Genomic DNA, 27,208 nt, shown 5'->3' with positions numbered 1-27,208 from the left:
CGTAAAACGTTCGGTTGTTGTGTCCGTATCCCTTTAACCCTTTCATGGACGGAAGCAGAGAACAGATCGCTTTGTGTCCATGACATTACAAGTGCTTTTTTTTTTCTGAAGTATTTTTTACATAGCGTCAAATCTCAAAACTGGCAATGACTCTGTAATAGCAAAAGGTGGGAATATTACGTCCCACTATACAGCCTCAAGGCCCATTTCTACCTACTCACGGTCACCTGTAATGTGATCAGAAACAGCCAGAGTACCCATTACATTATACATGACGTTTTTGCACGTTTTCATTACACTTATTTAGCAGGCTTTGTATGAGCAACCTCTTCAGGGCTTTCCAGTATCGCAAAGGTTCTCAGAAAAAAGATGCTTCTTGAAAATCTTTGAAGGCTATGCAGTTCTCATATGTAGCAATGCGATTTGTTCAAAATGCTAATAATTTGATCACCTGTTTTGGTAGCTGTGGGCACGAAAAATTTAGACATGTGACCGCACCAAAATCCACCTATTATGAAAACACGGAATTTCGATCAAAAGTCCATTTGCTGCTGTGGTAGTTTGAAGAAAGGCAATATAATAAACTAAACATTGTAGAAAAGAAAGTAAACAATCGGCGCAATCCCTCTATCACATTGTTTGACGAAGAAATGAATGAAGAAATATGCTTAAAGTCATTCAGAAACATATATCCACACAGGCATGATCAATTGTAGAAATTATACTTCACCACTACAGAGTAGCAAAGTTGCCCTAAATGTGGCACCAATATTTCCAACCGTCCAACAAAGGGTGAAGTGCGCACAGTATCTACCGCAACACTTGCTTTGTTCACTGCAGTAGCGCGATTCTGTAATGAAGACACAACTGCGACAAACGCTCTGCATTTCTACCGCAGCAGCAATAAAAAGTGAAACATTTCAACTGAGTCAAAAATATGCCAATGTGTACCGGACGGTATGCAACGGCATGCCTCTGGAAAACGGGGGTCCATACCTCGTGGTTCAAAATCCGCAGACACGGCATGCGCTTCAGCGTAGTCATCAATTTGTGGTTAAGCAAGCGACGCTTTTGCATTTTTTGCTTCGCATCAGCATCTTCCAGGCAGCAAGGAAGCACTTTGAAAACCAGCATGATGGGGGCCACGTCTCATTGAAGTTGAACAATCAAGGCCTAAAATTTAAAGAACAATCAGCGCTTGATGTTTAGAATTTTGTGATTTCAGTAGACTTACCTTGATGTTGTCGCATAATTCTTGTGGATCTATGTTGCTTTCAAGGTTGTTTCCGCCAACATAAAGAACGGCGAAATCGACCCGCTGGAAATGCATCGTGAAAACCGCTCTCGCCAGCCGCACTGCATTATAGCCAGCAAAACTGAATGTGCAGGTTTTAATAGACTCAATTAGGCACAAGCGTGACCTATTTAAGAATGGAACCTGACTGTCACCGACAATGACACTGCGCAAGGACGGCATGACTGAACACGATCCAGCGAGGGTTAACAAGACTATGTGAATGTCGACCTAGGTGAGCCGGGAGAAACCACAGGGATTTAGCAGCAGCACCTAGCAGAGTCTTTCCCTAGGCGTACAAGTACTTATCTGGGGGCAGGGAGTACACCCCTGACCCCACATCATATCCAGTTTGGCTCCAAACCGGGTACAGCCGGCCTGTGGGGAGATGCTTCTGTTCTAAAGTGTCGCAATAAAACGAGGAGACGGATCCTCAGGTCACGTGGTTGCAAAAGTCATGTGACCAAATGGGCTAGGCACTTGCATATTTCTCTGCATAAAATATGGGAACACTTAGGTACAACTGGTCCCCTTAAATATTCGAATGAATGAATGTTTGATGTTTTATGGCGCAAGGGCCAAGTATGGCCAAAGAGCGCCATGTCCGTGGTAATGACTTCGCAGTGTTAATCATGAGTTCGATGAAGTTGGTGTGACGTGGCTGTAAAGGGGCCTTAAAAATTTACGCTCTAAAGTGCGTAAAATCTGTATAATATAATTATGGCGATGACTTATGACTTGTACTATGAACATTTAGATGCATTTAAAAAGAATGATACGATAGGTAAAATATATCAGATTATAGGAAATGCTAGATCACTACTGCCTCCTTAGAGCCCTTGAAAAACAAGGGCCTGGAGGCACGTGCTATGCAAAACTGTTATCGCAGTGGCATCCTCTGGAGCGAGGATGCTCTACGAATTTAGAGGGCGTATAACGTGTAGTACGACATCATTTAAATAGTTGAGGACTGCCTTGGTGTCAAAAAGTGCTTCCTTACCAAGAAACATAGCCGGGTGTAGAGGGATGTAATAATGGCGATCCTACATTCGCTGTTCCACCACAGTACATGTCGTTTGCATGCCAAACCACTCACTTCGGATATGCATTTTGATGCAGCATCTATTATGAAAGCTGTAAGATACGCCACAGCAGCATCAATATCTAAAGAAGACATGTCAGCCCATGAGATGCTAGTGAGAGTTCGAAATTTCTCCCAGTCGGCTGTGTCTATCTTCCACCTAGGAGCTTGTGGAGGATATTCGTTTCCTTTAGATGTTCTTATGAGTATGGGGAAGTGGTCGCTGCCGTAAGGATTGTTCGTAACTTTCCATTCGAGTTCGGGCAGTATGGACGGGGAAACTATGCTGAGATCAATTGAAGATAAGGTTTTGTTTGCAAGACAGTAATATGTGGCTTCCTTCTTATTCAGAAGGCACGCACCAGAAGAGAAAAGGAACTGTTCAACAAGACGACCTCGCGCATCTATACGAGAGTCGCCCCACAGGTAACTGTGCGCATTGAAGTCGCCAAGAACAACGTAAGGTTCAGGCAATTCGTCTATAAAGGACTGAAATTCATGTTTGTTTAATTTCTAGTGTGGGGGTACGTAAAGTGAGCAAATAGTGACGAGTTTATTTAGAAGAACAGCTCGAACCACCACTGCTTCAAGGGGCGTTTGTAGCTGTAAACGCTGACAAGAAATACTCTTATGAATAAAAATGGCAACACCGCCTGATGATACGACAGCATCATCGCGATCTTTGCAGAACTTGACATACGGTCGGAGAAAGTTTGTGTGTTGTGGTTTTAAGTGTGTTCCCTGTAGACACAGCACTTTTGGATTGTGTTTTTGGATAAGCTCTTGCACGCCATCAAGGTTCCTAAGAAGACCTCTGACGTTCCATTGAATAATTTGTGTATCCATATTGAAAGTAAATAAGTGCTGTGTGTATGGAAACGGAGGTCTTAGGTTACAGAGCTCTTTCAAGGCCCTGTAACGGAGGTTCTCCCCTTTCTGGAGCGTTCAAGGGAGCCTCGCCGCTCCTTAGGCGCTTGGTGCACCTTGAGGATGGGTGTAGTGTCCATTGCCTCTTGTAAGGCGCCAGACACGTGCCAGCGGGAAGTTACCAGCGAGAGTCCCGCCTTGGAGGGCATGACCCCTGCGCCCACCAGCCCGGAGGTCGATGGGGCACCCTGCGGGATTTGGCTGCGCCGGCTGTTGCCAGCGCTGGAAGGGGCCGGGGAGGTTGGGGCAGCCTCAGCTGCGCCCACCTTCGGGGTCGATGGCCCCGTCTGCTGGGTTGACGGAGCAGCGCTAGCTGCAACCGCCGTGGGGGCAGATGGCGTAACTGCCGACTCACGGCTTGTGGGTTGGACAGCCGCCGGAGGCCGTCGTGACGCTGCCCCCTGATGCGCCACTTCGGCAAAGCTGGCCTTAGGAAGGTATGGAACCCGCCTGCGTGCCTCTTTGAATGATATGTTTTCTTTTACTTTGATGGTGACTGTTTCTTTTTCTTTTTTCCAAGACGGGCATGACCGCGAGTATGCGGCATTCTCGCCATCACAGTTCACGCAGTGTGGAGCGTTTTTGCACGTTTCAGAGGCATGGTCACGGGAACTACATTTTGCACATGTCTGCCGGCCTCGGCAGTTCTGGGAACTGTGGCCGAAACACTGGCATTTGAAGGAACATGCGGCCTGACCCGTAGCATTACATAGCTGGTCTCTGGTGTCTCAGGCAGAATGCTTGAAGAGAAAGTCGGTACAAGATGCTTGGTTTTTATCTCCTTGCCGTCGCGCCTTAGCATGATTCTTTTAACATTGATCACGTTTTGCTCACTCCAGCCTTCCAACAGTTCGGCTTCTGTGAGCTCCATCAAATCATCGTCAGAAACAGCACCACGACTGGTGTTCATAGTTCGTTGTGTAGTTACTGTTACTGGGATTTCCCCAAACGACTCAGCTTTAGGAAGGTTTTCAAACTGTTTTGGATTGCGGAGTTCCAAAAGGAGATCGCCGCTAGCTAGTTTCGATGCTTTATAGCCTGTTCCAAGAGTTTCAGTGAGATACTTGGACACGAGGAAAAGAGAAATCATTCCCATGGTCTTTTCAGGTTTGTTTGAATGAATTACATGGAATCGGGGAAAGTTTGGCAGTTGGTTTCCAAGAAATTGGAAAATATCTTCGGTGTGCCCTCGTTTCTGAGGGCGATCAGGTAGTCAGGGAAAAGAAGTGGCCATTAGAAGTGTGGTGTTTTTGGCAGGGATGGCCGCCGCCCACCATGGAGCCCAACCAGGGGACGACACAGGACGGAAATATTCAGTTCTGCACACGCCAGCGGTACAACCCCACTATAACCAAATACATATAGCCAAGACTGGATATAGTGCACAAGGTTAACCCTCGCTGCCTACGAAGCCGGAAGTAATACGAAAATAAAGAGAGGACAGGAAAGGTTAAAAGTGAGAGAAAGAGAAAGGAAAAGGCAACTACCTATTTCCCCCAGGTGGGTCAGTCCGGGGGTGCCGTCTATGTGAAGCAGAGGCCGAAGAGGTGTGTTGCCTCCGCCGGGGGGCCTTGAAGGTCTAAACACCCGGCATCGGCTCAACCCCCAGGATCCCCCTTTCCCCAGACACGGCTAAGCCGCGCACAGTTGCACGCGGGAGGGTCCAACCCTCGTGTGCTCGGGTACGTGGTGTCGCAACACACCAAACGCCTGCTGACGCAGACGCCCCTGCGGGGCCCTTAAATATTCGAAAACGTCCCAAAACTTGCGGTCTCGCCTGGATACGAGCCTGGCTTTGGCTTCTGCTTTTTGCAACATGCGCAAACATCGCAGTGCAAGTATGGCGCGAGGAGCATAGCAAAATTTTTCAGACATGAATGTTCCATTGTTCCATTCAATCCCCAGCACATTGGTTCTTTATTCTATGGCACCACTGTGAACCAGATCACGGCAGTGTACAAGTTCACAAATTGTGCATCTTTGTGCGGTAGTGCACTAGCAAAAATGGTGCAAGGATTTTTAGTTTCGAAATGTCTTCAACGCACGTTTGGTGGCAACTAGTTGCTTAAACAACGAGCAGGTGTTGTGCAACGATCTGTTTGAATTGCCTTCATCATGTGTGTGTGGAATTACGTGCGTTGGTGAGCGCCTTCGTATGCCTTCTGTTTATTCCCTCTCTTAGCATTGTTTGCTTTTGATATCTGTGTGGTCTTAATGCACATTTTCCATGTGCACTGTTTGTATGTCGGGTAGATTGGCGACAGACGATGTCGCACGTCTTCGTGTTCGTTAACATAGTGCGACCACGATTCTGATGTTTATTAGCGTTCTCAAAGCTCAAAGCAGCATTTAATTGTGGTCTCGTCAACCGCACGTGACTCCCAGTGAAATATGTATATGTAAGATAATCACAACTACGCATGTGAACCCGTATGTTCCAGCTTTTCACATGTTATCACATGAATTATACCGGCTTCACACGGCAACTTTCGAACACGATCGAGCTCGATAATTTTTTTACATAAAGAGTCTGAACACCGCAGTTTTATTACACGCTAAGTTTTATCACACACTCATACCACAGTGCTTTTGGTTAGTGTTTTGCATGTCTAATTAGAATTACATTAAGGCGTTTTGTGCCCACGCTGCTTAATTAACTGGTAACCCACGTTGCTTTATAGGCCATCACCAAATTATATACAATGCTTTATGGAGAGATGCAAGCATTTGTTGAATTAAAAGAAACACTTTATTGAGGCCTATACTTCAGATATGTTGTGAATTTTTATAGGAAATTCCACCTATCATTTTCATAGGATGCTTGGGAGTCGATATACTTCGCTTGTGACCAGTGTTTATGAATGACATATCACATTTTATGGTTTGCCTGACATTTGTTGCAGAAAGTGTCTGCTGTATTTGCTTTATAACCTTGACCTCCCGAGTGTGGTTGCTGCCAATAATGGACACATAGAACTCAGTGCACCTTTTATTTTTTTAATTTGGCATGCTGTTTCATCAGCTTTCTACAGCATGTGGAAGCACTTCGTCCCGCATGTCTAGTCATTCCCATAGTAAAAATACAGAAGAGCCATCATGTCAAATTGTCTCGAAGCTATAAGCACACCACTTACTCTTTTGACTATGCCAGATATTATCGGTGTATTTGTGCAAGCATGATGGGAGAACATGTCTACTGCTACTTTGCTGTACCACACTCTGCTGGCAGGTGTACTAGGGTACCATTTGTTTGCTGCTGTTTTGCTGTTGTGTTCCAGTGAAAAACAGAGAAATTTTTGCTGCTGGGTTACATGGAATAGTGTAGATATCACAGCTCCAACGGTTGGTACAAACATGGGCCATCCATGGCCCATCAAGTACTTTGCAGACATTCACACAGTCTCTATTGATTAAACGAATGTCCACATAATTTCTGCTCAGCTACAGCTTCTTCAAGCCATTTGTAATCAAGTGTAACAGGAATGTTTTTGTCTTCATTTATATTTCACAATGCTGTTGCTTCTGCACCATAACAATTACCAGCATGCTCAGTTCTGTACAGGGAGAGTAACCAACGTCACAGTGGATGTGTTAAGCAAGACCCTGTACGTTTGATTAGGCACTTCATGGTGACAAAAAAGACTGCATTCAGAAGCATTAAAAAATATTTGATTGTCTGTATTAAAAGGTTAAGTTGAATAGATGTATAATTTTTTTAAATAACATTATTGAAATCAATTTAGGGATGGTTGCTTACAAGCCATATTTATTTTTTTCATTTTTCATGTGTTCAAACAGGAAAATTACACTTGGCACCGTCATCATTAAGTACATGGTAGTATGGTTTATATTAGGGTTGTGGCTTGTACTAGTTGGCTCATGGTGCAAAAGTAGGGGAACAGCGCAAAGTTGATGGAACACAAGATGAAGAAAGGACGAACAGGGCAGACATGGTTTATTTGCTTGATAAACATGTATTTGTCTTTTGTTGGGAGATGTGGTACTTCCATTCTAAAAAAAAGTAAACTACTTGAATTTAAGGTTATAAGGTCAGCATGAGATTACAAGTGTGATGCTGGGCGCAGCAGTCTCACTGCTGAAGGCCTGAGTGTTGAAGCACTTATGTTCCATGATTTGTGTCCACATTAAAGAAACCCCGGTGTTCAAGATTAATCAGATGCCCTCCCCACTACAGCCATATTTTCCGACAAGAATTCCTAGAGGGAACTATAGTGCTGCGTTCATTCAGCTGCTGTGAGAACATTGGGCAGTACCTGTATTTGTCTAGTGTTTGTGCTTGTGGCTTTAAGTAGTCTTGTGGAGTTGCTTATTTCACTTTCTAAATGTCCACACCATCATACTAGTTTACTAGTTTTCTAAACACTGCAAGCTAATACATCTTTGTTCAAATGCTTAATGATAGTGAATTGTATTTATAAAGCAATGTTTTGTTGAGTAGGATAAACTCGTCAAGTCACTAAGCCATTTGAAGTCACAAGGACAAAGTTTATGCAAATGTATGTACTACTAGTCGTTACACTGTCATTCTCATTCTGGCTGAACTGCCATACTTGCAGCTTCCAGTGACAATAGTGTCGGGGTTCTCTCTAGACATTTCTGTAAGAAACTTTGTGACTACAGTGCCCCTCATAACCCCTGTGTTCACTTGAAATGATTAGCTCCATAACTTATTTTTAGAGCTTAAGAGGTTACAGAAGTAGCTGAGGACTCTGTGTAAAGTAATGTGCATAACTAAAAAAAAAAGAAAAACAAGAAGCAATCAAATTGTATACAAGGTGAGTAGCACGCACACCGCAGTTGTTATTCAAAGGTGCATTAGCATTCAGGATTCTGTGTTATAATGTAGCGTGCACTATTTAGTTTGTTTATGATTTAGGGTCCTCGTAATACCTTTAAAATTTGTTTTTCAGTGGTTTTCCCACATCTGGCCATGGTGGCCGCATTTCGATGAAGGTGAAGTGAAAAGACACCGGTGTACTTAGATTTAGCTGCATGTTAAAGAATCCCAAGTGGCCAAAATTAATCTGGAGTAACCCACTACGGCGTGCCTCATAATGTGATTATGGTTTTGGCACATTAAACACCATAATTTATTTTTCACACATTCATTGCTTACAGTCTGAATTATTTTTGACCATGCTAGCAATATTAAGCCAATCTTGCAGCATTTTCTCAGTGGATGTAGTCGAAAATTACTTTGCTGTACAGATGAACGGAGGTAGCAGTTATTGTATAGTAGGTGAATCATAGCGCGTGAGACAAGGAATAACTGCGGATATTAGATACTCAGGGCATATACTTCAAACTTATTTATTGGCATCAACACGCATCCTTACAGACATATTTTGTGCACGGAACATTAGACAGTGCTCGTCTAATGTTCCATGTTTTATTTGTCCCTGTGCTCTTTGCGCTGCATTCCCCAACTAATTGTGAACCAACTCGCCCAAATCAAAGTCCTGCTTCATCTCTCTTGAGCTCTATGCTTAAGAAAGGTGAGGTGCAGAGGGCAAATGCACTCTGGTTTTGCGGGTGGAGCTTCTGTATAATTATTAGGTTGTCACTGAGTGTATGGTGTGTGTTCAAAAAGAAACCCAACTTTTCCTATAACACCTTGATTGCTATCTTTGGCTCTAGCAGGTTACCAGAGACATTAGAAACTGGATATACCAAAATCAGAGTACGACTGTACATCCCAAACCCGCGACGTTGTTTTACATGCCAGAGGTTTGGTCATGCTTCCCAGAGCTGCCGAGGGCGGCTAACCTGTGCGAAATGCGGCATCAATGATCACTCTGCTGATGACTGTAAGGCTGAGTCCCGTTGTAGCAATTGTAATGGTGGCCACCCGAGATATTCTCGATCATGCGCAGTCTGGAAAAAAGAAAAAGAAATAATTGCGATGAAGGTAAAAGAAAACATAACTTTCACAGAGGCAAGACAATGTATCTCCAACATTTGCACAGAGCGCATCTTTCGCTAAAGTGGTACATCGGGGGGCAGTACCACAATGGCACTTGGCGGACGCCACCACCACGTGTAGCGGGCGTGCGGCAACGCCACCCACCCCCATGGTGGGAGCAGCGAAGGCTGCCCTACCTCTCTCGAATTCGACCACAGTGGAGGCCTCTGCTAGTGCTGGCACCAGTCAGCCCAGCTCAGAGGTCAAGAAAAACCCACCAACCACCAGGACGGTGGGCTCCAAGGCCTTGTCTTCACGGAAAACACACCGCTCGCAAGAGCTCGTGTCCAGTGCCTCTCAAGTGGCCATGGACACAACACCCAGTCAGAGGCGCAGTTGACACTTAAGGAGCAGCGCGATTTTGTCGACCGCTCCAGAAGAGACAAAACTCCAATTACAGAGCCCGAAAAGGGCACTGTAAGCTAAACCAAGTTCATTCTCTGACACGTAGCACAGCATTTATTTTAATATGGATACACTGATTATTCAGTGGAATATCAGAGGCCTGCTTTGCAACCTCGATGATGTCCAAGAAATTCTTAATGAACTAACTCCAAAAGTGCTGTGTCCAAGAGACTCATGTTAAATCTAAACATAAACAATTCCTTCGTCACTGGTATTTTTCAGAAGGATCACGATGATGCCCTCGCATCATCAGGCGGCGTAGCCATCATAGCTGACAAATCTATAGCCTGTCAACACTTAAGGCTCAACCAGACGTACGCATTCCAACGCGTCCACACACGCCGCGCTGACTCGACGTCGCGCCCGACGGAGGAAGAGGGCGCGCACCCAAATGATGCACGAGTTGCCGCGCGTAGCCACGCGTCTCGTCACGGCGGCGCAGTGTTGCTAGTTTGCCATGTTCAAGGCAGCCTAGCCTTCGCTTAACAGCCACGTTAAGCAATGTGTTACATATTGCAAGAAAACACAATAACTTTAGTTTAACATTTGTTTTTATATTTCAGAAACATATTTTACGACTCCTTGTGGGTCATTCAGCTCAATTGCGACCTAGTATGGGTGTTGTGAGTTGGCGAAACCTGCAGCAGCATCGGCTTAGCATCACTCGTGTGCTATGCGCCTCGCGTGTTGTATGGTGTGTCAGACCTCGAACTGCGCTGCAAGCTTTCGACCTTTGTGCTAACTGTTGAATCATGAGACGGTTGTCCAGAAAAAAGAAAGTGTTGCTTGTCATGAAAATGATGACGTTGCTGCTAATGCTGAAGAGAAGGCGACGTCGGTACCAGCGGCAACCGCAACGATGGTGGGTTCGGCCCATGTTTGCAGCACGCAAGCAAGAAGGACTTTACTACACAGTAGTAAGTAACTTTGTTATTTTTCCCTGTGAAACAAACAAGCCAGGCAGTTAGCTGCCGAATACACATGCACATGCTTGACACTGAAGTCGTTGCTGCAATGTTGGTCAAAATGATGAAAAATGGGTCCGTGATAGGCTCAGCGCGATACAGTTTTGTAATCTGGTTTTTTAGAGGAAATTTGGACGAGTACTAAGTGTAACCAACATAGCATTATTCAGTAATCTTTGCTTGCACTTCCGGTAATCCGAAGGGGGCTAACGGGGCATCGAGGACGGAACTTCGAATAATCCAGCTCAAGGACAAGGATTCTGCTATCTGCCATAGACGATTTTCAAAAATTCCAGAACACTTAGAATGATCACCCCGTACACATACTCAGCTATGCACTGCAATGTGCATCGCCACACATGACTACATTTCCGCGAAGCCCATGCACATAGCCTCTAATTAAGAGCTTCGATCCATAGTAGATTTTGCTGGCTACACCGTGATCCATTGAATTTGAAGCATTGTGCCTTACCAGAGCAGAAACTCCCCTTTTTCATGAAACCCCTGCTCCGTAAACTTTTGTGTGTGACTGTTTTGTTTAGAAATGATGCGGATGTTCGAGGGGTGCAAGTATGACCGTGAACCTTTTTCTAGACAACATTCGCTCCTGCAGCCTCATTACCTGCCCCGTAAAACTTTTAATTGACGACTATCCAGTGCGAAACCATATATCTTTATTATGTCAGTATTTATCTTCCTTGCCTTTCCTCTCTTCATAGGGCTCACTGGCACAATTTGTTATTTTTGCTTTGTTAAAGAAACTGCGAATTCACTGCCCTTGCATCCACTGAGTGGCTTGTAAGAGTGAGTACGCCTGTCACCACCACGCTTTTTCATGAATAGTAACTTAGAAAAGTGCTCACATTAGTTTCTTTTGCTTTAGCCCCTGCACAAAAAATTTCTTGAAACTGTTTCTTCTGAATATGACATGTAAGCAACTTTGCCGTATTCCCCTCAAATCATTCCCATGTATCATTCGAACTTTTAAGATCATATTTCAAAACAGCATCCCATATTTGCAGACATCAAATCAGCTACTATGTGGTGTAGTGGAGCACTGATGATTCTGTGCAACTCTTTTAGGTACCCAGCAGAGCTGAGTGCGAGAAGATGGCCCAGGGCTTTTCGATGTGGTAGCAGTTCCCGAACTGCCTAGGTGCTGTGGACGACAAACACGTTGCCATTGTTAGCCCTCCTAACTCTGGCAGCGTCTACTTCAACTACAAGGTAGCATTACCTTTGTTTACTTGCATTTGACCAGACGAGCACATTACTCAGATCACCTGGTAATTTGCACGGGTGGAGAGGCATTTTCAAATACTCAGTGCCAAAGCAGAACAAATGACTCATAAATTTCATTTATTAAAAAGTAATGGTTCATCAGAATCATGAGGTAATGTTAAGCTTGTGGCCTTATTTTCTATTTTATTCCCCAAATTTTATTATGTTTACATCATACTCATAGCGCCTCATGGCATCATATGGGGGGGGGGGGAGGAGAACAAACATTACAAAGCAGACAGGGTGGTAGCAAGCACGAATAGCAAGAACAAAAAACGAATCATATGCATATAACAGTGGCAAAGAACATCTACACAATCAATCAAGAAAGGTGAACATATTCTAGTGCTTTATTAAAAATGTATACAGCAGTAAATGTACAAAAGCATGTTATATACCAATGGCTATAAACACAAATAAATCACAAGATATAATCTCATATATACAGTAGGGATCACGGGGAGCAGCATGACTGCTCGATGCCTCAAATTCAGAATTATTTGACCAGTGCAAAAAAGATTTAAAAAAAAAGCTTAACCCTTTGTTGCATGCAGAATAATTACGTGCGCGAACTGTGATTTTTTTCTTGTTTCGTGTCTTTCTGCATCAGAAAAAACGGGAAAATTTTTTTCATCTGTTTCAAATGTTTATTTTGGAAGGTACAGAATGTCCACTACAGTGGACAACATGAATACCAGCTCCGGTAGGGGAAAGTAAAAATGTTTATGTTTGCCTTTTCCACCAGGCAAAGTTCTTCCAATAACAAAAGGGCACTTTACTCTTCATTATGAAATAAAAAAAAAAACAGTCACTTTTGCTGTCAATGCACAAGAACACTTTGCACTTCCCGCAGAGGTATGTTGTCTTCCGCTTGCAGCCATTCATTTTGCACCTTTGTGCTGCACACGTTTGCTGGCGGGGGAAGTGGCTTACGCTGTCGTACCGCACGTCTGCGGACACCGAGCTTGCTTTTGCAGGCGGCCTTCGTTTCGCTGCGGCTGAGCATGCTAGTGCATTAGAAAAATCAGTTTCATCAACAGTGGTCCTTGATTCTGCCTTGATCAGTGCTATCGCCACCGATAACTTGAAGTGGCTTAGCTGCATCTTACACTCTGCTGCAACACAGTGGTATAGCAGCCATGCGTTTACGACAGCCAAATCGGTCAGGTGAAAAATGACTCTTTTGTACCATTTTTTTGTCTTGAGGTGGGTCCGGTACATAGAAAGCAGCATGTCACACTTGTCGACGCCGCCCATATTTTCATTGTACCTTGCGATTAGTGCAGGGCTTTCGACCTCAACGTGTTTTTTTTATTTTCGGTCAAACCGCCTCACTTTTACAAGTGGGTTGACACCATGCACATTTGAGGCCACCATTACAAGCCTGTTATCGTACCACTCACAAACAATGATGCCATGCTCTCTATCGACTTTGTAGTCGAACGAGCCCCTGCCTTGTTTTCTCAGCTCTTTTTCAGGCATCAACGGGCATTTAGCTGCCCTGTTTCTGCGCAGGGTGCATGTCGCATGCAGTCCCTTATCCTTTAGGTGTGCCAGGAGCTCTGGGGATGCAAAGAAATTGTCAAAAAAAAAGAACGTACTTGGAGGTACAGCTCTGGCAAGGCGCAGCACTACGCGTCCTGACGGGCCAATAGTCTGGGGTGCGTCAGGCGGGTCGGACTTCAGGTTGTCTCCGTGAAACTCTATTTCGTGAACATACCCGGACTGACCGGCCCTTACCCAGACTTTGTATCCCCATTTTTTTGGCTTGTTTGCCATGTACACCTTTAGCGAGTGCCTTCCTTTGAAGGGGATGATCTGCTCATCTATTGCCTGGCAAGACTCTGGTTCAGCCAAATTCTTGAATGAAGCATTCAGTTGGTCGATCATTGGACGAACTTTCTGGAGGCGATCGAAGCCTTCCTCAGAACTCTTCTTTTCTAAAGCAGCATCGTTGAGGTGAAGAACTCATAATATTTCCTCCCATCTGTTCACCGTCATTGCGTCAGCAACCATGTCCTGCCTAGTGTTTGAGGACCAGTACGAACGCCTAAAGGAGATGTCGACTATTGACATGTACATGCATATGCCCAAAAAAACCTCCATTTCATTCTTTGTTATCACCTTCATTTTTGGACGATTAGATATTCTGTGCCTGTTAGATTCAAATGTTAGCAGCTCAATGAGATCCTCACCATACATGAGCTTGAACATTTTCAGTGCAGTTTTGCCTTCAACAGCTGCAGCCTTAGGCTTCAGCTCGTTGTGCACTTTGGTGCAGTGACGAATATCTCTCTTGTCCCAACGCCATACCTTCGGCTTTTCCTTCTGAATGCGACGCGGTTTTGGTGCGCCCTCGCCTTCAGCATCGCTGTCAACGTCTTCCTCCTCACTCGCACTGCTATCGGTTATATCACTCCATCTGTCCACTTCTACTTCGTTCTGGCTATCATCTTCACTGTCAAGGCGATCATCGTCACTACCAGATGGCAAGTCTTCTCCAAGTAGCGCATTCACCTGGTCCCGTGGCAACGGGACATCCAATAGTTTATCGATTTCCGCATCGGTTAATTTCTTCTTTGAAGCCGGAATCCTCCTAATGAGAACAAAGTAAAGCCGCTTTAAAAACTATATAGAACATAATAAATAATGCACTCAAATCTGAGCAGCAGCAGCAAACCCTTACGAAAAGCCTCACATGGGCATGTCGTTTTCCCGCCATGCATGGTGTCCACCACAGTGGACATTTGAAAGAAGTTGTTCGGAAAACTGACCCATGTTTTACTCAGTCGTAATATCAATGGCGCGTACCTAACAGTATCTCTTTTCTTGTTTCCGCATAATTATACATCGCAAATTAGGGAAATGTGCGAATGGTAAGCCAAAAAGTGAAGACAAACGTCACTTACCCGCTCGAGCAGGGGGCAGCCATCTTCGTAGCAAAATTTCGAGGCAGCCGCAGTATGGTGGCGCCATCTAGCGCATCTAAAACGCACCTTTTTTGTCCACTGTAGTGACCAGCATGCACAGGAACACCTGGCGTACACTGAACTTGCTCTAAAAATCGCAGAAATTTGTCCACTACAGTGGACACCATGCAAAAAGGGTTAACAATTACTTCTCTGGAATTGATTCTTGGCATCAGGTGACTAAGGACGTTTAACATTTCAAGTGCTTGTATAAGTGCTACTGCCAGAGACCATTTATCAACTGTGATTACTTTCAAGTCGCTCAATAAACTTGCCATTACTTTGCACATGTAATAACCATTTACTGACATGCAGACAACAATCACAAAGACAGGAGAATGGATGCACTTGGTGCGAGATGTTTTTACTTCCTCAATCATGCATTAAGATGAAATTTTACACAAACTGTTCTACGGGGATTCTAGGCTTCACAATATGGGCAGCTGCTTTTGCACTTCAATGAGATATACTGATATTATAAAGGTGCAGCTGTCACAATTATTGCACTTGTATTGATTGTGTGCTATGTGCTCATAATTGCAGGGCACATTCTCTGTGGTCCTAATGGCTGTGGTCGACAGTGACTGCAAGTACACCCTCATCGATGTGGGAGCCGAGGGTCGCATCAGTGATGGTGGGCCACTCAAAAATTCTGTTTGGACGTGCCCTCACTCAAGGAGACTTGGATATCCCATCACTAAGTTGGCTTCCTGGCTCTGCAACAAATGCACCATATGCCTTCGTAGGCGACGAGGCTTTTCAGCTGAGAGAGGATTTTCTTCGTCCTTATCCAGCCAGGCAGCTTGATGATGAAAGACGGGTCTTCAAATATAGGCTAAGCCGAGCAAGGTATGTGGCATTCAATCCCTCATGTCACTATTACACGTAACAGGCAAAGTAAGCAACATACAAGACCGATTATCTTAGTTTGTGGAGACCACCCTTGCAGTTATTGCAGTAATAAGTTCTAAAAATTATGCAAGGTTTTTTTGCATTCCACTGTATTCATTATAATTTTGCAGGATTTGAGACAGCAGAAAGACAACTGAAACTTGTGCTAGTTGGCATAATTTTATCACCCACAATTGTCCAGAAGCAAGCAAACTTTACGGTCCTGCCGCTTCATGTCGCGGTCGAATGCCACCATCCACTCTGTGAAAATAGCGCGGGTCATCCATGACTTGTTGTTCGCCTTGTACTGCATGGGTAGGCTATGGGATCCATTGAAACAGTGCGGCTTGGCACTTTTTCAAGGACTAATGGCGGACGCTTGTCAGACCCATCCATGTTTGTGCAAAGCAGCACTGTCACACGCTTTTTGCTGTGTTTGCTGCCGTGACAGCGCTGCCCCTTGAAGTCGAGCATCCTGGCCGGCAATATCTCGTAGAATAGCCCAGTCTCATCGGCTTTGTAGATGTCTGCCGGCACGAAGTTGCTTAAAATGTCGGCCATGTTGCTCACTTTCCAAGCAGTTGCTCCCAAGCCATAAGCGGAAGATTCGCAACTAAGTCCGAGTGGCTTTGTGACGTCTTAGAAGGCTAATACTTCCCTGTTGAGAATTATTTACTTAGTTGTTTCGAAGGTCTTTTTGCACTGTTGCGTCCATTTCCACGTGTGATCTTTTTGAAGAAGCTCATAAAGAGTAGCTACCACAGTTGCCAAATTCCGCAAAAACTTGCCATAGAAGTTTAGAAGACCATAGTAAGCCCTCACTTCTGTGATGTTGCTGGGCTCTGAGGCATCTCGTACTGCTTTTATCTTTTCAGCGGTGGGTTCGATGCCCTCTTTCAAAACCTCGTGGCCTAGGTGGACTACTGAATCACGAAAAAACTTGCATTTTTCCTCTCTCAGCGTTCTGTTGTGCTCGCTAAGTCTCTTGAGAACTCTTGTGGTAGTTGTGTAGCAATCTTCTGCACTGTTTCCCATGATGGTGACGTCTTCTATATAGCACCCGACTTTGGGAATTCCTTGTAGAGCTTGATCCATCATGGCCTGAAATATATCTGGTGCGCGCACAATTACACATGGAAGCCTTTGAATTTTGTACAAGCCTTGATGTATATTTATCATGAGCAGTGGCTTAGAATCTTCACTAAGAGGCACTTGCTGGTACGCAGAGGACAAATCCAGCACACAACATACCTTACCACCGGCTAGCATCGAGTATAAATCCTCAGGAAGCGGGAGAGGGTAACAATCGGTCTTTAGCACTTGATTGATTGGTACTTTGTAGTCACTGCAAATTCTGATTCTGCCACCACGCTTCGAAACCAGTACAATGGGAGTCACCCACTTGCTGGTGGTACCTGTTCTTAAGACGCCTTGACTTTCTAGCTTCCAAAGTTCTTCGCTGACTATTTCTTTAGTAGCCAAAGGCATGGACCTGGCTTTGCAACACACAGGCATACAGTTTGGTTCTGTGGATATTTTGGCTTAGAAATTCGAAACTACTCCCACCCGGTGTTGTGCAGAAAACTTCCAGAAATATTTCGCGCAGAGAATTGACACCAGCGTTTTCTGTGGCACCACTGACGGTTTTCCAGTCAAGTTGCAACTTTTCTAGCCAATCCTGTCCTAGAAGTGTAGGCATAGCCTTACCCTGGTCCTCTGCTATATGCAATGGAAGCTCAGTTATGCAGCCATTATGCTCAACGGTTACGGTCGCCTTCCCTTGCAGCTTTACAGGCTCACTTGTATACGTTTTCAAAACTGGCCTTGGCTTGCATTCAGTCCGCGGAAACCATTCTCTGAAAACACTTTCAGGCATAAACGTGACAGCTGCACCCATATCCAAAAGCATAGAAACTGGCTTTCCTTCAATCTGCACGGAAACTTTGTAGCCTCGCTTTCCATCTCATGCGCATAGTAACACGTGAAATGTCTCGGAGTCATCCGCTTCTTCGTCCGTCGCTTCAGCATAGTTCACTGGACGACTTTTTCGCTCTTGGCAGATCGTTTGCAGGTGCCCAGTCTTTGCACATGAACGACACTTTGCGTTGCGGTACCAGCACCTGTCTGAATTGTGCCCTTTCCCGCAGGTTTAACAAACGGTCTGCTTGTGCCTCCTTCTTTTTTTACGCCCCAACGGCCTGGCTTTCGTTTCCGCTTTCCCTCGTTTACCACATTTATGTCAGTCGAGCGTTCAGCCTGGCAATGCAGCTCCTTTGTTTGCCTTGCAGCAAGTTCTTTTTCGAGCGCAATCTTTCATGCCTTTCAAAGGTTAAGTCTTCTGTTGTGAACAATATCCTTTGAGTCTCTTGGTCGCGTAATCCTACCACTAGTCGATCCCTCAAGGCATCATTCAGAAACACCTTGAACTCTCAATTACGCTCCAGACGTTTAAGCTCCGTCATGAAGTCTTCGAAGCATTCTCCTTCCTGCTGCGTGTGCTTGTTGAACTTGCAATGCTCGACTATTACTGAATACTCTGGGCTGAAGTGTTGTTCTAGTACGCTATTTCCGAGAAGGTCTTGTTAGTAGGGCTGTCAGGAACTAAAATTTTCTTCAGCTCTCTGTGCACTGTGCTGCCTATTACGCTCAAGAACAACCTCAACTTCTTTGTCTCCTGAACCTCGTTAAGTGCCACAAAATTTTCAAACCTCTCGAAATACGACTTGATATCCTCGCTTCTTGGGTTAAACTCTGGCATGCTTCCGAAACGTTGCGAAGCTACAGGGATTGCCATATTTAAATGTTTGCCTTCGGATGGTGGCCCAGCCATCTGTCGCGCCGCAACAGCTGCGCCGGTGCTTGGTTCAGAATTGTAGCATCATCCCATCTTTGTCACCAATTGTTCTGTTGTGGCCAAGGAAAGACTATGACGCAGGAAGCCAGGGCAGGAACGAATGTGCTTTATTCGAGAGCATCTCTGCTTCTATAGCATTGACAGTCTTACGTCATAGGCATGTGCTGAACTGATAACTAATACCACAATGGTGAAACGACAATCACGGGATTTGTTCACGTAAATCAGTTTTCTTTTGCCAATAACAATTGTTTCGGTTTCGATTTTGACCGTTAAAATTTCGTTGAAGCGGAAACGCTCCCCAAAAATGACTCATTGTGCAGAGAAACTTAGGGCATTAATTTCTATGAAATACTGACGGCGAATTAAGAATTATTCGTTGTAGCGGTATTCGTTGTGGCGGGATTCAACTGTATTTGTATTCTTTAAAATTGGCATTCAAGGTGTTTCAATTTCCCCCCAGGCACTGTGCAGAGAACACATCTGGGATAACGGCGGCCAGATGGAGAATTCTGCTATGTACCATCCACTTGAAACCGAAGAATGTGGACTTCGTTATCAAGGCTGCTTGTAATCTGCACAATTTTCTCACTGTCCACAACCCACAGTCACACAAGTTCACCGATACAGAGGACAGCTTTGATAACCTCGTCGCAGGATAGTGGCGACAAGGTGTCCAACAAGCATCAGGAAACAACTCGGAACCCCACTTCTTCTCAATAAAGGCAACACATTGCAGGAACTACCTTGGTAATGCGGCAGCTGCCAGGAACCTTTTCGCAGAATACTTTTGTAGCAGTGCTGGGGAGTTTCCTCGGCAATGGAATCTCCCTGGGGTGTCCAAATAAGCATTTGTCAAGCGGCTACGGGAGCAGACATGTCTAACAATTCAGTGATGGTGAGCTATGAAAGTTGCAAGGCTAAAGCCTCATGTCACAGTTTATGGGTTCACAGTAAAGAAATCTATTCGTTACATTTACATCACACCTGCAGGCTCTGTTGTGTTAAGCTTTAAAAAAAGCTAGTGCCCCTTCACTTGTCTTGTCACGTAACAATAATGCTTCTGTGTGTTACGTACACCTCTAACGCTGGGTACCTAGTACTTCCAGGTCATGAACAACATGTGCATTATCAGTGTAACATTGCAATCTTGATGGGAATATGCAAGCAGGATAGGCTGATTGTCTGGGTATATTATTTGACACAAAGGTTGTACATACCTTTAGAGTGACAGAAATAACTCGGGAATCTATTACAAAGATTAGAACAGAAATTAAACATTTGTATGGATCCACTTAAACATGGTGATGTTCAAGTAATTCTGAAAAGCATATTTTATCCTCTAAGCAAATGGTATGGTGATAAACATGAGCAGGTGTATGCATATCTCCAGTACACTGCTAAGAATGTATAACTGATGTCCAATCATTTTCCTACTACAGTCTCCTCACGTCCTCTTGCCTTTGTGCTGAAAATCGCTGCCACAGTGCATCATTGCTAAATGAGAATCGTCATCATCATCAGCCATTTTTTATGTCCACTACGGGACGAACCCCTCTCTTGGCATCCTTAACTACTCCTGTCTTGTGCTAGCTGATTTCAGGCTTTGTATTCACATTTCCTAACATCATCACAACCCTAATTTTCTGTCATCCTTGACTGTGTTCCCCTTGGCACACACTCTGTAACCTTCAGACTGCTGGCTGTATGTTCTACACATTGCAAGCCTGCCCAGCTCCAATTCTTCCTTTAATGTCAACTCGTATAGCGACCCCACTGCCTGCCTTCCTCTTAACATTAGACCTAACTTTTCATTCCATCGCTCGTTGTACGGTCCTTCACATCAACTCACGCTGGTTTATGAACCTCCAAGTTTGTATCCCTTGTATTAGTACCACTAGTATTCAATGTTTTCACAATTTTGTTTCCTTGGTAGCAGTAACCTGGCAGTCATGATTTGGTAATGCCTGCCATATGGGCCTTAACGCATTTTTATTCTTCTGTAACTTTTCATGATCAGATTCTTCAGGTATTCTTGCAAACATTCTAGAAGCTCACTGCCAATCATGAAATGCAAATGACTTCTTATTCTGTTTCTATAGTTAAAGGAACTACCCGTCATGGTGGTGGAGTGGCTTTTGCGTTGCTCTGCTAAGCCTAAAGTGCGGGAGATTGCCTCTCGGCTGCAAAATGCAAAACCAGTGCACTATGCATTGGGTGGCCATTAAGGAACCCCAGGTGCTCAAAATTAACCTGGAGCCTAGGCATAGCATAGGCAATTCGTTTTCAGAGAGCTATCCTCAAATTCAATAAGCGGTCGCACCTGACATCAAAGCTCCTGCTTTCAGTGGCCTTTCACCTTGCATTAACTCTAAGTGGCTGGACAAGGTATACTTATTTTAGAAACTGTGATCAATTATGGTGAATTATTTGTTTTGTTACTTATATGCAGGAAAGCCAGTATATACATGCAGAAACACTGCTTATTGTCCTTCAAAACAATTGCCTCCCACGGTACTTCACTTTTAAGAATGCTTATGTAGATATCCCACACTTTGGGCTGTGTCTGTACAACATATCCGCTTCACAGTGAGAGGTAGATTTAACTGAGGAAAATCGACGAATGTAGCCTGAAGCAAGTCCGCTAGCCTGCTATCTGTTAAGGGGGAACGAGACGTGCGCACGCCAGCAAATGCATTGAAAACTTCTGATAAAATACTACTTTCTCTTAGCATGGCTGTCAATGCTTAAATGTAATTGTAGCGTTGTAGAAACATTGGTTAATCCTTCTTTCATAGGAATCACTCATAACATGAAAGTGAAACATGTCTTACGACATTTGCCCATGAATTCACTGTCTTTCTGCTGCACTTAACAGCATTGTTAATTGGCGCCATTCAAGGCGAAGCAGTATACGGCAATCGAACGTTAAAGGGAATCCATGCGACGAAACTGCGTTGTTACCACAGACAGTATGAGCACAACATTGAGAGAATATCAAAATAGTGCCATCTCCTGGGGGGCTAGAAAACGAGCCTTGTCTTTTCAATACACTTCTGTGATGCTCGTACATGCTAGGATTCTTGGTGAAGACCAGTAAAACATTTTTCATGTTAAGAAAATTGCAACAGACCCTTCATCACTCTGAATATTTCTTTATTAGTTGCAGCAACTCAATCTGAAAGTCGAGTTGCCATTCCTCTGGCACTTTCCTCAAGAATTTTCCTATATTCATAGCCATATGATAGTACTCGTCCTCTAAAGGGCAAGCCTTGAGGGTCTTGGACAGTTCGCCCATTTCAGTCACAAGGGCGTCTTCACTTGGCCTCCTCTTCTTTTTTTTCTTGCAGTCTTTGGCTAGCGGCTCCCTGCTGACTTGGGGCAGCTGCTCCTTGTGCCGTAGACGTCGAGGCTGGCGAGACCTGGGACGCTGATACCAAACCTGACAGATCAGAAAAATCTGATTGTTCATCCAAATTCTGCTCTTCGAATTGGGCAATGCCCATTAAAAGTTCTGCACTACTGTGCTGCTGGTTCGCACCGAGTGGCTCACTTGTGTCCAGCTGCTGACTCACCTCTCTCGGGCTTGCAGGCACTACATAATTGCCTGAAGTGCTGCACGTAAGAAAAAGTGCATGTTTTCTATGTTGTGACGTTTTGTAACATTGCAATAAAACAAAGTGAAACCATTTCAGTGTTTTTCTTGCTCTTCATTATTGTTATAGCCTCACACACTGTAAAACTGTTATGAACAATACTAGCACTTTCATAATGTTAAAGTTGTCATTCACTAATGTGATCCGTATTACCATGCATTGTGCAAAATAGAGAAATGCAAAAGAAAAATATAAGTAAAGGTGCATCAAAATATTTTCGTGCATGTCAGTGTATCTGTAAAAGAAAATATATATTCCTTGTAAAGTGTCTAATTGCAGTAAAAATGCCATACTAGAAGTAACTTATATATATGTCAGCAATTTGGCAAGCATACATGAAACATAGCCATGCACATCGTATTCATGATTTAAGGTAATGACTACGATCGGAGCGGCACCACATGCTATAACATGGAGATGTGAAAACCCTTGCCATTAGTTGTTGACAAGTGAAACTGCACTGTGATAACTCCGAAAACTATATAATTCACAGCCTAGGCATGTGGTATTTACAATGAAGGCCACCTGTATATTACAGCTTGCTTGCATAAACGTTGAATTGCCAATTTTCCCCCTCATTTTGTTTACTTCGGTGAGCAGGCGTGGGTATCAGCATAGCCAAAAAATACGGATGTAGCAACACCGAGCACAAGCCCCTCCCCACCACTCCCCTACCCTGATTAATTGCCGGACCCTGTTCCCCTCGTAATTCTTGGCTGCACCACTGGTGCATACCCAAGCACAGGATGGCCCCCCTTCCTTTGTACGTGCCTCCACCGCAAAAACTACTTATTGCACACTGAAATTTGTTACATTTAAATGCCCATTACCATCGTTCATGGCAGTAGGCTTAGCCAAGTATATCTCAAAATTATTAGCCGGTAAAAGGCTTACTATCTCGCTCTACGATGAGGTTAATTGCCCATTCGGAAGAAACAAGCACCTCATCTCACTGACATAGACGTAATCATTGTCAAGGCGGGTTTCCTTTGGCCAGCAAAATTTTCGCAACAACAATAATGTCAAGCTTACGGTCTCGTCACCATGGTGTCTTTTAAAAACAGCAACAGCTCAAAAAAGGGCCATGCTGTGTCGACCGACTCGACATCGTCGGCGCCACTCTTTTCTGTCTTTATGCGGCCGTTGAAGATGCGGCGAAACTTATCACGGAGCGATTTCCATCTCTTCTGCACCAACTCCAGTCCCACTGCACAGAGGAATGCAAGCCTGCTTAGTAAGCGATTATTCACGTGGAAGCTGCAAAATCTCGTGCTTACCTTGGATGTTGATATCTGGCAGGACGGAAGCCGTCACTTCATTCCACAGTGCCGCTTTGAGGTTGCGGTCCTTATGTTGTTTATGAGAGGCCATCCACAATGGTTGGCGACATTGCACTTCGGCTATTAAAGTTTCATTATTAATGCAGCCATTACGGCTGAAAATTTCCGTACCTGCCATGAAGAACGATCTCAACGCGCACAGCCAACAAGGAAGTACTAAAGCTTGCCCGGGCTTGCCTGAACGTCGCGCGAAGAGTCGTTCGGAAGTGACGTTGGCTCGCCGTGGTCATGTGAGGTGCGTCATGCTACCGACGCGAGCGGTAGCTTCCGGCGCGGGCGCAAAAATCCTAGCGGTTGTAGGTCTCCACGCCGCCGCGCGCCGACACGCGAAACAGCCTCCGCGCCTGACGCCGTACGCGCCCAGGCGTGGTGCGGCGCGTGCGGGTGCATTGGAACGCGTACCTACGGCTGATTGAGCCTTAATGGCTTCTCATCATCCTACTCACACGTTCTTTCAGGAGTACCTCAAGGCACAGTTCTTGGCCCCTTGCTCTTTCTAATATACATTAACGACTTGCCTTCCACAGTAACATCTAGTATCCGCCTTTTCGCGGATGATTGCGTACTCTACCGCCCCATAACTAACGCCGAGGATGCTTACATTCTCCAAAATGACCTGGACAACATACAGCAGTGGTGCACTAGGTGGCTAATGTCCCTAAATACTACAAAGACCGTGCAAATTTCTTTTCACCGCCGCCGAAATTATACTCCGCCTACTTATAAAATTGACGATACTGCCATTATTTCCACTAACTCTTGTATCTTGGCAATAACCTTGCTAGTGACTTATCATGGTCTTGCCACATTAACCACATAATAAATTCATCTAATCGAGCAGTTGGGTATCTCCGACGTAACCTGCGCATGACACCTTCTTCCTTAACATTACTAGCTTATAAAACATTCGTGCGACCTAAACTTGAATACGCTTGCGCAACATTTGACCCCCATAAGTCTAACCTTATCTCAGCCCTTGAATCTGTTCAGAATCGTGCCACTCGCTTTATTCTTTCAAACTACTAGCGATACTCTAGCATATCCGCCTTGAAGTTGCAACTAAAACTTCCTTCTCTCGCTTCCCGTCGCCGAATTTCACCTCTCTGCCTTTATCACAGGTTTTTTCATTGTTCGCCCCGTGACTGCCAGCTCATCCAACCAGTACGTCGAACACCCCGCACAGGCCATCCAAACAGTGTCATCCCGCATCTTTCCCGATGAACTACATTTCAGAAATAATTTTTTGTCCACACAGCTTGCAACTGGAATGACCTTCCCTGTGAGTTAGCGCTAATCCCTGATCCAACCCATTTCAAGACTGCCATCGAGGAAGCCATGTCATCGTCATGATTCTCATGTAACATTCATTGTTAACCGCCGTTCTTGCGCCCACACCTCATGTAATGTCCCGCCAGGGACCCTTGAGGTTCAAATAAATAAATTAAATAAAGTTTGTATCCCATGTATTAGTACCACTAGTATTCAATGTTTTTACACTTTTGTTTCATTGGTAGCAGTAACCTGGCAGTCATGATTTGGTAATGCCTGCCATATGGGCCTTAACGCATTTTGATTCTTATGTAACTTTTCATGATCAGGTTCCCTTGTGAGTAATGTCATAGATAAACATATTCTTGCAAACATTCTGGAAGCTCACTGCCAATCATGAAATGGAAATGACTCCTGATTCTGTTTCTATAGTTAAAGAAACTACCCATCATGGTGGTGGAGTGGCTTTTGCGTTGCTCTGCTAAGCCCAAGTGCGTGAGATTGCCTCTCGGCTGCCAAATGGAAAACCAGTGCACCATGCACTGGGTGGCCATTACGGAACCCCAGGTGCTCAAAATTAACCTGGAGCCTAGGCGTAGCATAGGCAATTCGTTTTGAGAGAGCTATCCTCAAATTTAATCAGCGGTCGCACCTGACATCAAAGCTCCTGCTTTCAGTGGCCTTTCATCTTGCATTAACTCTAAGTGGCTGGACAAGGTATACTTATTTTAGAAAATGTGATCAATTATGGTGAATTATTTGTTTTGTTACTTATATGCAGGAAAGCCAGTATATACATGCAGAAACATTGCTTATTGTCCTTCAAAACAATCGCCTCCCACAGTTCACTTTTAAGAATGCTTATGTAGATATCCCACACTTTGGGCTGTGTCTGACAACGTACCCGCTTCACAGTGAGAGGAAGATTTAACTGAGGAAAATCGGCGAAGGTAGCCTGAAACAAGTCTGCTAGCCTGCTACTCCGTTAAGGGGGAACGAAATGTGCACACGCCAGCAAATGCATTGAAAACTTCTGATAAAATTCTACTTTCTCTTAGCATGGCTGTCAATGCTTAAATGTAATTGTAGCGTTGGAGAAACGTTGTTTAATCCTTCTTTCATAGGAATCACTCATAACATCAAAGTGAAACATGTCTTACGACATTGGCCCATGAACTTCACTGCCTTTCTGCTGCACTTAACAGCATTGTTAATTGGCGCCATTCAAGGCGAATCAGTAGGCGGCAATCGAACGTTAAAGGGAATCCATGCGATGAAACTGCGTTGTTACCGCAGACAGTATGAGCACAACGCTGAGAGAACATCAATATAGTACCATCTCCTGGGGTGCTAGAAAACGAGCCTTGTCTTTTCAAGACATTTCTGTGATGCTCGTACATGCTAGAATTCTTGGTGAAGCCCAGCAAAACATTTTTCTTCTTAAGTGCAACACACCCTTCATCACTCTGAATATTTCTTTATTAACTGCAGCAACTCAATCTGGAAGTCGAGTTACCGTTCTTCCGGCACTTTGCTCAAAAATTTTGCTATATTGAGGGCCATGTGATAATACTCGTCCTCTGAAGGGCAAGCCTGTAGGGTTTTGGACAGTTTGCCCATTTCATTCACAAGAGCATCTTCACTTGGCCTTCTCTCTTCTTTTTTTTTTTGCAGTCTTTGGCTTGCAGCTCCCTGCTGACTTGGGGCAGCCGCTCCTTGTGCTGCTGACATCAAGGCTGGTGCCGTAGACAATGTCGAGGCTGATGTCATAGATGACGTCGAGGCTGGCGAGACCTGTGACACTGACACCAAGCCTGACAGATCAGAAATATCTGATTGTGCATCCAAGTCTTGGTCTTCGAACTGGGCAATGCCCATAAAAGTGTTTTCTGCACTGCTGTGCTGCTAGCAGACATTGAGTGGCTCACTCGTGTCCAGCTGCTGGCTCACCTCTCTTGGGCTTGCAGGCACTACATAATTGCCTGAAGTGGTGCGCATAAGAAGTGCATGTTTTTTATGTTGTGACGCTTTGTAACATTGCAATAAAACAAAGTGAAACCATTTCAGTGTTTTTTCTTGCTCTTTATTATTATTATAGCCTCACACATTGTGAAACTGTTATGAACAATACTAGTACTTTCATAATGTTAAAGTTGTAATTCACTACTGTGATCTGTATTACCATGCATTGTGCAAAAGTGAGAAATGCAAAAGAAAAATATAAGTAAAGGTGCATCAAAATATTTTGGTGCATGTCAGTGTATCTGTAAAAGAAAATACATATTCCTTGTAA

General features: G+C 44.4%; 1 long non-coding RNA gene across 5 annotated transcripts in view; it reads left to right on the top strand.

Annotated features, from left to right (window-relative positions):
- The window catches only part of LOC135905170 (uncharacterized), a 105,736-nt gene extending 78,774 nt beyond the window's left edge, over positions 1-26,962 (top strand). Inside the window, exons 1-6 of one of the 5 annotated variants that reach the window (XR_010565346.2) lie at positions 3,456-10,607; positions 11,375-11,459; positions 11,739-11,882; positions 15,449-15,754; positions 22,001-22,271; positions 26,590-26,962. This is a non-coding gene — a long non-coding RNA (uncharacterized lncRNA). Of the gene's footprint in view, positions 1-3,455; positions 11,460-11,738; positions 11,883-15,448; positions 15,755-19,113; positions 19,549-22,000; positions 22,272-26,589 lie in introns of those variants that run through there. The other 4 variants (XR_011512962.1, XR_010565345.2, XR_011512961.1 and 1 more) reach the window with 4 other exon arrangements.
- The last annotated feature ends 246 nt before the right edge of the window (positions 26,963-27,208 follow it).

This window comes from Dermacentor albipictus, chromosome 3, assembly GCF_038994185.2.
Source record: "Dermacentor albipictus isolate Rhodes 1998 colony chromosome 3, USDA_Dalb.pri_finalv2, whole genome shotgun sequence".
NCBI classification, from domain to species: domain Eukaryota; kingdom Metazoa; phylum Arthropoda; class Arachnida; order Ixodida; family Ixodidae; genus Dermacentor; species Dermacentor albipictus.
Note: the sequence above shows the minus strand (reverse complement) of the source record. Positions and strands in the feature narration are given on the sequence as shown.